The sequence below is a fragment of the Eurosta solidaginis genome, chromosome 5, assembly GCF_040869045.1.
Source record: "Eurosta solidaginis isolate ZX-2024a chromosome 5, ASM4086904v1, whole genome shotgun sequence".
Classification (NCBI taxonomy): Eukaryota; Metazoa; Arthropoda; class Insecta; order Diptera; family Tephritidae; genus Eurosta; species Eurosta solidaginis.
This window is the reverse complement of record NC_090323.1, coordinates 9,390,515-9,405,572: the sequence shown is the minus strand read 5'-3', so window position 1 is coordinate 9,405,572 and position 15,058 is coordinate 9,390,515. Positions and strand designations below refer to the sequence as shown.

The 15,058-nt window shown below is 37.9% G+C and overlaps 1 protein-coding gene across 3 annotated transcripts in view; it reads left to right on the top strand.

The window, feature by feature from the left end:
* Positions 1 to 15,058, top strand: part of LOC137252723 (ecdysone-induced protein 74EF) — a 674,751-nt gene that overhangs the window by 324,560 nt on the left and 335,133 nt on the right. The gene's annotated exons all lie outside the window — the stretch shown is intronic.

The following is a 15,058-nucleotide window of genomic DNA, read 5'->3' as shown; positions in this document are numbered from 1 at the left end:
TTAATTACTAACCCATTAACCCTAATGCCTTCTTTTCTTTCCTTCAAAAAAAATTCGTACTGTTATAGTAGTACTACTTTTTTTTAATTCAAACAAAATTTTTCATACTCAGTTGAGCAGAGCTCACAGAGTATATTAAGTTTGATTGGATAACGGTTGGTTGTACATATATAAAAGAATCGAGATAGATATAGACTTCCATATATCAAAATAATCAGGATCGAAAAAAAATTTGATTGAGCCATGTCCGTCCGTCCGTCCGTCCGTCCGTCCGTCCGTCCGTTAACACGATAACTTGAGTAAATTTTGAGGTATCTTGATGAAATTTGGTATGTATGTTCCTGAGCACTCATCTCAGATCGCTATTTAAAATGAACGATATCGGACTATAACCACGCCCACTTTTTCGATATCGAAAATTTCGAAAAACCGAAAAAGTGCGATAATTCATTACAAAAGACCGATAAAGCGACGAAACTTGGTAGATGAGTTGAACTTATGACGAAAAATATAAAATTAGTAAAATTTTGGACAATGGGCGTGGCACCGCCCACTTTTTAAAGAAGGTAATTTAAAATTTTTGCAAGCTGTAATTTGGCAGTCGTTGAAGATATCACGATGAAATTTGACAGGAACGTTACTCTTATTACTGCATGTACGCTTAATAAAAATTAGCAAAATCGGAGAAGGACCACGCCCACTTTTAAAAAAAAATTTTTTTTTAAAGTAAAATTTTAACAAAAAATTTAATATCTTTACAGTATATAAGTAAATTATGTCAAGATTCAACTCCAGTAATGATATGGTGCAACAAAATACAAAAATAAAAGAAAATTTAAAAATGGGCGTGGCTCCGCCCTTTTTCATTTAATTTGTCTAGGATACTTTTAATGCCATAAATCGAACAAAAATTAACCAATCCTTTTGAAATTTGGTATGGGAATAGATTTTATGGCGCTAACTGTTTTCTGTGAAAATGGGCGAAATCGGTTGATGCCACGCCCAGTTTTTATACACAGTCTTCCGTCTGTCCTTCCGCATGGCCGTTAACACGATAACTTGAGCAAAAATCGATACATCTTTACTAAACTCAGTTCACGTATTTATCTGAACCCACTTTACCTTGGTATGAAAAATGAACGAAATCCGACTATGACCACGCCCACTTTTTCGATATCGAAAATTGCGAAAAATGAAAAAAATGCCATAATTCTATACCAAATACGAAAAAAGGGATGAAACATGGTAAGGTAATTGGATTGTTTTATTGACGCGAAATATAACTTTAGAAAAAACTTTAGAAAATGGTTGTGACACCTACCATATTAAGTAGAAGAAAATGAAAAAGTTCTGCTGGGCGAAATAAAAAACACTTAAAATCTTGGCAGGTATTATATATATAAAAAAATTAGCGGTATCCAGCAGATGATGTTCTGGGTCACCCTGGTCCACATTTTGGTCGATATCTGGAAAACGCCTTCACATATACAACTACCACCACTCCCTTTTAAAACTCTCATTATAACCTTTAATTTGATACCCATATCGTACAAACTCATTCTAGAGTCACCCCTGGTCCACCTTTATGGCGATATCTCGAAAAGGCGTCCACCTATAGAACTAAGGCCCACTCCCTTTTAAAAATACGCATTAACACCTTTCATTTGATACCCATATCGTGCAAACAAAGTCTAGAGTCACCCCTGGTCCACCTTTATTGCGATACCTCGAAAAGGCGTCCACCTATAGAACTAGGGCCCACTCCCTTTTAAAATACTCATTAACTCCTTTCGTTTGATGCCCATATTGTGCAAACAAATTCTAGGGTCGCCCCTGGTCCACCTTTGTGGCGATATCTCGAAACGGCGTCCACCTATGGAACTAAGGATTACTCCCTTTTAAAATACTCATTAACACCTTTCATTTGATACCCATATCGTACAAACACATTCTAGAGTCACCCCTGGTCCACCTTTATGGCGATATTTCGAAACGGCGTCCACTTATAGAACTAAGGCCCACTCCCTTTTAAAATACTCATTATCACCTTTCGTTTGATGCCCATATTGTGCAAACAAATTCTAGGGTCACCCCTGGTCCACCTTTATGACGATATCTCGAAACGGCGTCCAACTATGGAACTAAGGCCCACTCCCTTTTAAAATACTCATTAACACCTTTCATTTGATACCCATATCGTACAAACGCATTCTAGAGTCACCCCTGGTCCACCTTTATGGCGATATTTCGAAACGGCATCCACCTATAGAACTAAGGCCCACTCCCTTTTAAAATACTCATTAACACCATTCGTTTGATGCCCATATTGTACAAACAAATTCTAGGGTCGCCCCTGGTCCACCTTTGTGGCGATATCTCGAAACGGCGTCCACCTATGGAACTAAGTATTACTCCCTTTTAAAATACTCATTAACACCTTTCATTTGATACTCATATCGTACAAACGCATTCTAGAGTCACCCCTGGTCCACCTTTATGGCGATATTTCGAAACGGCATCCACCTATAGAACTAAGGCCCACTCCCTTTTAAAATACTCATTAACACCATTCGTTTGATGCCCATATTGTACAAACAAATTCTAGGGTCACCCCTGGTCCACCTTTATGACGATATCTCGAAACGGCGTCCACCTATGGAACTAAGGCCCACTCCCTTTTAAAATACTCATTAACACCTTTCATTTGATACCCATATCGTACAAACGCATTCTAGAGTCACCCCTGGTCCACCTTTATGGCGATATTTCGAAACGGCATCCACCTATAGAACTAAGGTCCACTCCCTTTTAAAATACTCATTAACACCATTCGTTTGATGCCCATATTGTACAAACAAATTCTAGGGTCGCCCCTGGTCCACCTTTGTGGCGATATCTCAAAACGGCGTCCACCTATGGAACTAAGGATTACTCCCTTTTAAAATACTCATTAACACCTTTCATTTGATACCCATATCGTACAAACGCATTATAGTCACCCCTGGTTCACCTTTATGGCGATATATCGAAACGGCGTCCACCTATGGAACTAAGGATTACTCCCTTTTAAAATACTCATTAATACCTTTAATTTGATATCCATATCGTACAAACGCATTCTAGAGTCACCCCTGGTCCACATTTATGGCGATATTTCGAAAAGGCGACCACCTATAGAACTAAGGCCCACTCCCTTTTAAAATACTCATTAACACCATTCGTTTGATGCCCATATTGTGCAAACAAATTCTAGGGTCACCCCTGGTCCACCTTTATGACGATATCTCGAAACGGCGTCCACCTATGGAACTAAGGCCCACTCCCTTTTAAAATACTCATTAACACCTTTCATTTGATACCCATATCGTACAAACGCATTCTAGAGTCACCCCTGGTCCACCTTTATGGCGATATTTCGAAACGGCATCCACCTATAGAACTAAGGCCCACTCCCTTTTAAAATACTCATTAACACCATTCGTTTGATGCCCATATTGTACAAACAAATTCTAGGGTCGCCCCTGGTCCACCTTTGTGGCGATATCTCGAAACGGCGTCCACCTATGGAACTAAGGATTACTCCCTTTTAAAATACTCATTAACACCTTTCATTTGATACCCATATCGTACAAACGCATTCTAGAGTCACCCCTGGTCCACCTTTATGGCGATATTTCGAAACGGCATCCACCTATAGAACTAAGGCCCACTCCCTTTTAAAATACTCATTAACACCATTCGTTTGATGCCCATATTGTACAAACAAATTCTAGGGTCACCCCTGGTCCACCTTTATGATGATATCTCGAAACGGCGTCCACCTATGGAACTAAGGATTACTCCCTTTTAAAATACTCATTAACACCTTTCATTTGATACCCATATCGTACAAACGCATTCTAGAGTCAACCCTGATCCACCTTTATGGCTATATCCCTAAATGGCGTCCACCTATAGAACTATGGCCCACTCCCTCATAAAATACTCTTTAATGCCTTTCATTTGATACGCATGTCATACAAACACATTCCAGGGTTTCCCTCGGTTCATTTTCCTACATGGTTATTTTCCCTTATGCTCTCACCATAGCTCTCAACTGAGTATGTAATGTTACACCCGAACTTAACCTTCCTTACTTGTTATTTAATAAGGTTTGCCCAAAAAAAATAATAAAAATCCATATGTATGTGCAAATGTAGAAAATTTAATATTACAAACTCCTAACAACATTTTGTGCTAGATTTTCCTTTCCAACATTTAAAGCACAGAGAAAATGAGCTAAAGAAGACATAAAAATAACGGCAAATCGAAACGAAATGTAATTATTGTTTATAAGAGAAAAAATGCAACCTGAAAGTGCTGCATTTGATACGCTGCCTGTGACACAGAGCGGAAAGGCGCATAGCTTGCTTGGTATGGGGAGTGATACAGGGGAAAAAGACTATAAGACACAAGCGATACTGATACCGGGTGAACATCAATTCTATGATCCACGAGACTGTGGATACCTTAAAATGAGGAAAGTGTGTTGAACCAAATTGAATTGCTGCAGCTGGAAGAAAACATCAACTGAGATACGCCACTGTGCAGCACAAGAAGTGTTATAAATGTGAGAAAGTGTGCAAGCGATAAAAAAATAAAAGAAGAAGCGATAAGGCAAAGGACCTTTTCAGAATAATAGAGAAAAAATGTGAACAAAAAGACTTTGAAGTAAAAGAAATTGGAAGCAGGAAAAGCTGAAAATGCGCTTTCAGTTGATTAAATTAAGGGAAAAAATGAGAGCGGGGGAGATGTGCTAAAGCATAGAAGCAGCAATAGCAGCAAAATAAAATATAAAAAAACCTAAAGCCTGAAATGCAACTGAAAAATACAGCTTAAAATTGACATTGCAACATAAGCAACGCCATGAGCCATGCCACAAAGGAAAAACGCCATATTATGAGGGAGAGAAAATTGAAAAGGAAAATTGAAATCCTTGAGGTGTACTAAGCGGTGAAATCGAAGCAGTGACAAAAACAAGCGCCCAACAATCGCATGGCAACAGTGTGTGGTATACAGAAGATGTGTAGCGATAATATAAGAAGTATTAAAGTAAAGTAAATAAGAAAACAGAATTTTACTTGCAACTTAGTAATGCTTACACCAAAATTGTCGTGTGCTGCAATATCGTATTTTTCGCTTTATTCTGTGCAGCGCTAACCGCCAATTCGACAATGACAATAGAAATATTTGTAGACTTTTGTTGTTGTTCACTAATACAGCTCCTTATGTTGTTGTTGTTTTCTTTATTGTTGTTGTTGTCACGTTGGCAATGACAGTGGCAACTTCCGCACGCACTCAGCTTAATAAGGCAAAACCAGAAATTTCGTTGTAATAAAATTGCGATTTTCAAAAGGCGACAGGTTGCTTTCATACCCCCGCACGTAGTCCATTGAATGCTCTGTAAAACTCATTTGGAATGCTAAGCATGAAAATTTGATTATAAAAAATTTAAAAAAAAACAGCGTTTGCTTCGGAACATCAATAACGTGGAATAGTGTAAGATAACTTGGTGTTAGAAATGTTAGATAACAGCGAAGACACTAAAACAACATAAATCAATGAAAAATTATTATTAATTTTGTTACTACATAATAAAAAAAGTCGTACTAATAATAAATTTTTGACTTTGATACTAAAAACGAATCCTATTTTACTTAAAATACATGTGTACTAGAAATCACTTTTCTAAATTAGTTTAAGTATAAACGATATCGAAGAATTTCAGTCAATGATAAATTAGTATCAATTTTAGTAACACATTTGGGTATTTGCAATTGGTTAACAATGGTCTAGTGTCTTCGTTTCTGTTTTTACTTTATAAACTTTAAGTAATAAAAAAAGATAAGACATTTTTAGTACGCTTGTATTTTAAGTGAAATTGTATATATATGTATATGTTTTAGCACTCAAGCTAAAATTTATTTATAGTACATTTTTATACTCAGTTGAGCAGAGCTCACAGAGTATATTAACTTTGATTTGATAACGGTTGGTTGTACAGGTATAAAGGAATCGAGATAGATATAGACTTCCATATATCAAAATCATCAGTATCGAAAAAAAATTTGATTGAGCCATGTCCGTCCGTCCGTCCGTCTGTCCGTTAACACGATAACTTGAGTAAATTTTGAGGTATCTTGATGAAATTTGGTATGTAGATTCCTGGGCACTCATCTCAGATCGCTATTTAAAATGAACGATATCGGACTATAACCACGCCCATTTTTTCGATATCGAAAATTTCGAAAAACCGAAAAAATGCGATAATTAATTGCCAAAGGCGGATAAAGCGATGAAGATTGGTAGATGGGTTGACGCTAAGACGCAATAGAAAGTTAGTAAGATTTTGGACAATGGGCGTGGCACCGCCCACTTTTACAAGAAGGTAATTTAAAAGTTTTGCAAGCTGTAATTTGGCAGTCGTTGAAGATATCATGATAAAATTTGGCAGGAACGTTACTACTATTACTGTATATGTGCTAAATAAAAATTAGTAAAATTGGATGAAGAACACGCCCACTTTTTAAAAAAATTTTTTTTTAAATTCAAATTTTAACAAAAAATTTAATAAATTTACTGTATATAAGTAAATTAGGTCAAAATTCAACTCCAGTAATGATATGATGCAACAAAATACAAAAATAAAAGAAAATTTCAAAATGGGCGTGGCTCCTCCCATTTTCATTTAGTTTGTCTAGAATACTTTTAATGCCATAAGTCGAACAAAAATTTACCAATCCTTCTTAAATTTGGTAGGGGCATAGATTCTATGACGGTAACTGTTTTCTATGAAAATGGGCGAAATCGGTAGAAGCCACGCCCAGGTTTTATACACAGTCCACCGTCCGGCCTTCCGCTCGGCCGTTAACACAATAACTTGAGCAAAAACCGATATATCTTTATTAAACTTAGTCCACGTACTTATCTGAACTCACTTTATCTTGGTATTAAAAATGGCCGAAATCCAACCATAACCACGCCCACTTTATCGATATGGAAATTACGAAAAATGAAAAAAATGCCATAATTCTATATCAAATACGAAAAAAGAGATGAAACATGGTAATTGGATTAGTTTATTGACGCAAAATATAACTTTGGAAAAAACTTTGTAAAATGGGTGTGACACCTACCATATTAAGTAGAAGAAAATGAAAAAGTTCTACAAGGCGAAATCAACAGCGTTTGGAATCTTGGCAGGAATACTGTTAGTGGTATTGCATATATAAGTAAATTAGCAGTACCCGACAGATGATTTTCTGGATCACCTGGTCCACATTTTGGTCGATATCGCGAAAACGCCTTCACATATACATCTAAGGGCCACTCGCTTTTAAAATCCTCATTAATACATTTAATTTGATATCCATATCGTACAAACACATTCTAGAGTCACCCCTGGCCCACCCTAATGGCGATATCTCGAAAAGGCGTCCACCTATAGACCTAATGCCCACTCCCTCTTAAAATGCTCAGTAACACCTTTCGTTATTTACCTATATCGCACAAACATTCTAGAGTCACCCCTGGCCCACCCTAATGGCGATATCTCAAAAAGGTGTCCACCTATAGACCTAATGCCCACTCCCTATTAAAATGCTCAGTAACACCTTTCGTTATTTACCCATATCGTACAAACATTCTAGAGTCACCCCTGGCCCACCCTAATGGCGATATCTCGAAAAGGCGTCCACCTATAGACCTAATGCCCACTCCCTCTTAAAATGCTCAGTAACACCTTTCGTTATTTACCCATATCGCACAAACATTCTAGAGTCACCCCTGGCCCACCTTAATGGCGATATCTCGAAAAGGCGTCCACCTATAGACCTAATGCCCTCTCCCTCTTAAAATGCTCAGTAACACCTTTCGTTATTTACCCATATCGAACAAACATTCTAGAGTCACCCCTGGCCCACCCTAATACCCTAATGGCGATATCTCGAAAAGGCGTCCACCTATAGACCTAATGCCCACTCCCTCCTAAAATGCTCGGTAACACCTTTCGTTTGATACCCATATCGTACAAACATTCTAGAGTCACCCCTGGCCCATCCTAATGGCGATATCTCGAAAAGGTGTCCACCTATAGACCTAATGCCCACTCCCTCTTAAAATGCTCAGTAACACCTTTCGTTTGATACTCATATCGTACAAACATTCTAGAGTCACCCTTGGTCCACCTTTATGGCGATATCTCGAAAAGGCGTCCACCTATAGACCTAATGCCCACTCCCTCTTAAAATGCTCAGTAACACCTTTCGTTTGATACCCATATCGTACAAACACATTCTAGAATCACCCCTGGCCCACCCTAATGGCAATATCTCGAAAAGGCGTCCACCTATAGACCTAATGCCCACTCCCTCTTAAAATGCTCAGAAACACCTTTCGTTTGATACCCATATCGTAAAAACATTCTAGAGTCACCCTTGGTCCACCTTTATGGCGATATCTCGAAAAGGCTTCCACCTATAGAACTAAGGATTACTCCCTTTTAAAGTACTCATTACCACCTTTCATTTGATACCCATATCGTACAAACACATTCTAGAGTCACCCCTGGCCCACCCTAATGGCGATATTTCGAAAAGGCGTCCACCTATAGACCTAATGCCCACTCCCTTTTAAAATGCTCAGTAATACCTTTCGTTTGATACTCATATCGTACAAACATTCTAGAGTCATCCCTGGCCCACCCTAATGGCGACATCTCGAAAAGGCGTCAACCTATAGACCTAATGCCCACTCCCTCTTAAAATCTCAGTAACACCTTCCATTTGATACACATGTCATACAACCACATTCCAGGGTTACCCTAGGTTCATTTTCCTACATGGTGATTTTCCTTATTTTGTCTCCATAGCTCCCAACTGAGTATGTAATGTTCGGTTACACCCAAACTTAGCCTTCCTTACTTGTTTTTTTTTTTTTAGTCTTATTACGTATGTACAATGAAATCCAGTACTTTAATCATTTTTTCATAGAGGGCAGTTTTTAAAACTGTGATAATACATTTCCATCATAGCGCTTTTTAGAAGGCTTTAATTAATCCAACATTTTTTAGTACTTTTCAATGCCAGTGTTTCTCTCACAGGTACCATCGGTTTTGATTTGTTTGGCCCATTTGTTCCATCAACCTTTGTTCGATCTACTTTCCTTGACTTTCGTGGTCTCTGTCGAATCTCCTCCACCAGCACTCGCTTACTGCTCAACCCTTTTTCCAAACTGAAGTTAAGCGGTACATCCTGGTTCTCATAACGCGTCACCCTTCTCTGCATATCGATCTTGATATCATGGTCAACCAAGAAGTCCATTCCCAATATGGCTTCATCAACAATTTCTGCCACAATGAATTTGTGTAGAACCATGACCTTCCCAATTAAGACTTCGCATATCACTTCTCCCTGGACTTTGTTATACTCGCCTGTGACCGTATGCAACCTTGCTCCAGGTAATGGCTTTAATCTCTACTTTATTATCTCTACATTATTTCTACTAAACTTTAGTAATAAATGACCAAAGTAATTTAATTTCCCGCACAGCTGTACAGCGAAAGGTTTTAAAATATATTTGAAAAAAAAAAAAATTACTAAAACTAAGTTTTCAGTTATATTTCAAGTCGTTATTTAATGCAAATACATTTTCAAAAAACATCAATACAAGTCCTTAACCTGATATAAATTTTTTTTTATGGTACTCACTCGATTTTTATACGAAGGTTTTAGTACTTTAATCAGAATTTATAATTTTGAAAAATTTAAAGCGTTTTGCAAGTTCTTCCAGTCTTCTGTAGTTAAGTTAGAAGTATAGTTTTCTAATTATTATTTTGAATTGCATCAAATGCTTCACAATTAGTATTAAATATAGAAAAAGTTTAATGAAATACGGTTATCAGAAACCACTAACAGAGCTTTTCATACATCTACAATATTTTCTCATCGTGCTTATAAACTTATAATTTGAACAAATTCATTTATTATTGATGAAAACATTGTATTTCGAAACAGTGCTAAATGAAATGCCGTATTCGCAACCCATCAGCATTGGTTTAAGCCTTAGGTATAAATATAAAAAAAATATTTTTGCTATGAAATATATTTTATTTTTTTCCAACAATAAGCACTTCATATTTATTTAAAAATTGTAGTACTCTAAGAATACTTTAAGGGATTTTTTTGTACCTTAATTTTAATGCATATATTTACCAATTTTTTCACATCAGATTTTTGTAGTACTTACATTTTAGTACTTTGAATAGACGACAAATTGAGAACATTTTTAATTGGTTTTTAAGTGCTTTAGTACCATCTGTAATACTTTATTCTCTATAGAGTACTAAGTACTAGTTCCTTAGTGGTTAGAATAATACTATTGTAGCTTATTGTTGCTAATATCTTGTTTGATTTTTTTTCGTAAAATATTTTCAAAAAAAAAAAAAATTTGTTTTTAGTACAATGGATTTCCAAAACAAAATTTTCGGTATACTATTTTGTTTTCTTATAACAATTCAATTTATATGTAAACATTTTTTATAGATTATTATTATTATTTGTTTTTTTTTTGTACTTATTCATTAACTGTTGTATACAACTTAAATTGTAAAAGCAACTAAATTTTTATGAGTATATTAAAGTACTAGATATTCAAATCACAGAATCTTCACCGTTCTCTACTATTCTGTTTCTGGCCACGATAATATTCTCTACTTAAAGACAACTCAATTTCAGTGTCAATAATAAAGTCATAATCCACTAAAATCAAAAACTAAAAACTTTCCTTCAAATACTTATAATGTGGAGCTCAAGCTACTCTTCCTGCACAAAAACTCAAATCCTCTTGTAAAGTTAAATACTTTTTGTACGCAATTGGCGTATTTTAAATCGCGTAGCAAACCACAAAATGATGAGCAACAGCAAAAACCGCATGAAAATTTATTTCTCAAAGTACACCCAACCACATTGATTTGTTGTTTTTGGTGCTTGCTATTTTGCTACCTTTTTGCGTTATTACGCTCTTCATTGCTTATCATGTTGTTCCTTTTTTACTTGATTTCTTTGCTGTCAATCGTCGAGGATTTCGTTATATTGCTGCTGCTGCTGCTGCTGATGCTCTACTGGCTTCCGTATCCGGTTTTATGTACCACAAAACACATAACCCAACACATTCGCACCCGCCCAACCACAAGCGCACTTGCTCCTACTACGAATACTGCACAAATCACTTAGCAATCGACAGGTGCAGCAAGCAGCTTCTTCATTTTCTTGTTGCTGTTGTTGCGCAACTAAGCGCAAGGCGCACCTGTGGGAACCACCTCTCAACGTCTTGACTTTCTCACAATCTTTTCTTTGTTATGTTTTGTGTTGTTTGTGTTGCTATTGCTTTAGCTCATGCATGGCTTGGGATTAGAGATTTTTGTCAATGATGGTAATTTGCGGAAGATTTTGTCTAGAATTTCAATTAGATTGACGTTTTTGCTGGCAACTGAAAGACTTCAGCTTTAGCTTTTGGAAACGTCTTGTGTTCTGTTGCGTCAAATGCTCTCAAACAAAATTAATCGAAGGCAAAAAAAAGAGTGAGTTGACAAAAGTACAATTGTTATAACAATAATGCTATTGTTGCTCAAATATTTTAGCTTCCTTTATCGTTTGTTCAGTTGCTTTAGTTACCTTTACTTTTGAAGATATTGAGAAGAAACTCTTAGTTTCCTGTTCCCATATTTCTTGAGTTGCATTAGTTATCAGTTTTTTTTTAGTAGTATTTTGTCTCTACTCCTATTTTGGCTATAAGTACGCACACATTGATACGCATATAGTATCGAGCGTTAAATACAACTAAACAGCTCAATGACAACCTACAAGCGTTTTTATTCTCTAAAGTTGAGCACTTATTTTAATTTAATTTGAGAGCAAATCTTTTGTGATTTTTAATTTAAGAGAAACGGGAGGTCTTCCTTAAAGAGCTACTACTCGTTTAGCAAACCGTTTTTTTTTTTTTTTTTTTTTTTTGCGGGGAGGCTGAAAAACCGTGTGTCCATAGACTAAAAAACAACCCCGCTCTGGAACCGTCGCATACCCGGGCACCACTTTCGCATTACTTCAGGGTGGCGTTCCATATTTCTCATTTTTTAAGAGCCTACTGTTTTCCCTGCGTCCAGGTTCCCGCTATTTGCTCTGAGTGCCCATTTAATCGCCACTGTTCGCATGCGCATTTCTCTGCGCTCCCTCTCAGCATCCTTCAGGCGTGTCATTACTATAAATGCCATTTTGCTCACTGCAGTCCAGCACTGTTGCACATATGTGATACTAAATTTCTCGTGGTAGGTTCCTCCCCAAAGACTCCATGCAAGGTGAGTCTTTCTTCGTGGAAACGGGGGCAGCGGAACATGACGTGTTCTGCATTTTCTAACTCCGTGTTACACATTGGGCAATGAGATCTTCCTCTATCCTAAGCTTCCATAAATACTTTTTGAAACCGCCATGTCCACTCATTATCTGCGTGAGATGGTAGTTCAGTTCGCCGTGCTTCCGCTCATTCCATTGAGCTACGTTCCAAACTAGTCTGAAAGTCCAACGCCCTTTACTCGAGGCCTCCCACCGTTCCTGCCACTTAGCTATTGTTTGTATCCTTGCTCATTTCTTGTCTTCTTCAGATGGTTGCTCGGTATTAGTGTTATACAGATCGGCCATTTCGCTTGCCAGTAAGTTCACTGGGATTTTCCGGGTTAGAACCAGGATCGCGTCGTCGGACACCGTCCGATAAGCACTTGCTATTCTTAAAGAAGCAAGTCGGTACGCTGCTAATATATATTTTTGATGGGTCTGTTTAGATCCATACCACACTGGTGCTGCGTATAATATTATTGAGCTGGTTACTGTGGACAATAGCTGACGTGTAGCTTCGCTCGGACCACCAATGTTAGGCATTATTCGCATAAGTGATCCACTAACTTTGGTAATTTTCTCCCCCACCGCTCTGAAGTGCTTTGAAAGTTAACTTAGAGTCAATGTGCACTTCTAAGTATTTTAAGGAATCCTTTGAGGTGATTTGGTGATCCCCGACAGTTAAGACTAACTCGTTCGCCGACCGTTTGGAGCTTACTAATACCACTTCCGTCTTTTGGCTAGCCAACTCCAGTCCCGTATTGGTCAGCCATTCCTTTATTCTTGCTACGGTGTCATTACATAATGCTTGAGGCAGGTCCAGTTTCTTGGCCACTACTACCACTGTAATATCATCAGCATATCCCACAATTTGCGTGTTTTCTGGTAGATCAATCTTTATCGACCCGTCATACATTACATTCCAAAGCGTTGGACCGAGAACAGATCCCTGTGGGACACCTCCTGTGATTTTGTACTCTTTTGCTCCTTGATCCGTGTCAAAAAGAAGTACTCTGTCTTTAAGATAGCTACCTATAATTCTGCGAAAGTAAGCTGGAGTGCCGAAGCTTTGCAGCGCTGCCATTATCTGCATCCAGTTCGCAGTGTTAAAAGCATTCTTGATGTCCAACATAATCAGTGCACAGAACTTCCTTTTATTTTGGCCTCCAGAAATAGCTTCTCTAGCTATATTGATAACTGTTCGTATTGCATCTACGGTGGATCTTGATTTGCGAAATCCATATTTACTATTCGATAAGCCACCTGGTCTTTCTAGAGTCAGCTGTAGGCGCTCACGAATTTTACGCTCGAATATCTTCCCTAGGGAATCCAGCATACAAAGTGGCCTATATGAGGATGGTTGGTCCGGCTGTTTACCACGTTTCAGCAATAGGACAAGTCTTTGTCGTTTCCACGGGCGAGGGAACATGCCTTCTTGCATACAGGTATTAAAAAGATCAGTAAATAATGTAGCCCTAGTTGTAATCGCGGTTTTAAGGGCTATGTTTGGTACTTAGTCGGGTCCTGGGGATTTGTTATCAGCAACTCTTTTTGCAGCGTCCAGCACCTCTTGCTCTGTAATTTGCGGAATTTCCGTACTTTCTAGATTTTCGCTTGGATAAGTCCAGAGATATTGCGCCGGGAAAAGTGTTTCAACAATAATATTCATCAGCATCGGGCACGTAGGTTGCTGCGATATCGGTCCTTTAACTTTGGGCGTCAACGTTCTGTAGGCTGATCCCCAAGGATCTAGGTCGACATTATCCAACAGTTCCCTAAAGCATAACTTCTTGCTCTTTTTTATGGCATTTTTGGCAAACGGTTGTGACGCCTATGGAACATAGTACCACTTCTCACTACAGATTCTGGTGTTTCTTGTCGGAGTTGCGTTGTATTGTCTGTTCGAAACTTTTAGTTCAAGTCGGTTTATGAGCTGAGCTAAACTTTATTGCTAAAGTAAAAAATGGGTAAAATATATTAATGTCCACAGTCAAGGGCTTGCGTTGACTTGGGACGTGGAGTAGACAGTGAAGAAGGCATCGACGCCACTTTATATAGTAAAGAATGCTGACAGGTATTTAAAGCTATTGTAAAGCCTACTCTATACTACGGAGACCTCATTTGGTAGACAGCCACACAAAAATAACGTACCTTAAAATATTAGAAAGGATATGCAGGTTATAATGCTTAGCATTACAGGTACCCTGAAAATAACCTCATTCTGCAGATTTATCTCTACACCTGGTGTGGCAGAGGACATAGTGTAAACAACTGTAACGAGGCTCGGCGCCTCGGGCAGCTTGAGTACAGATCATACCACCACAGTAGTAAATATAGCGTCATCAATTACTGGACGGAAGCTTGCTCCATAGATGTCAAAATTAGATTGGCGAGATAAGGAGAAGTCGAGAGTTGCACACGATGAACCAATCGAGAAAGGCGTGAACCCAAGCATGGGCCAAAAAGTGAATGTGTAGACCCTTAACCTTAAATAAACAAAGTGACTCTTATTATTAAAAAAGGACCTATAAGCTCAGGGCGGCTTTTCTGACTAGACATTGCCTTCTAATGGCACATGCTTTTAAATAAGGCCTAGTTAGTGATATCAGATGTAGGAAGTGCGAGTTGATAGA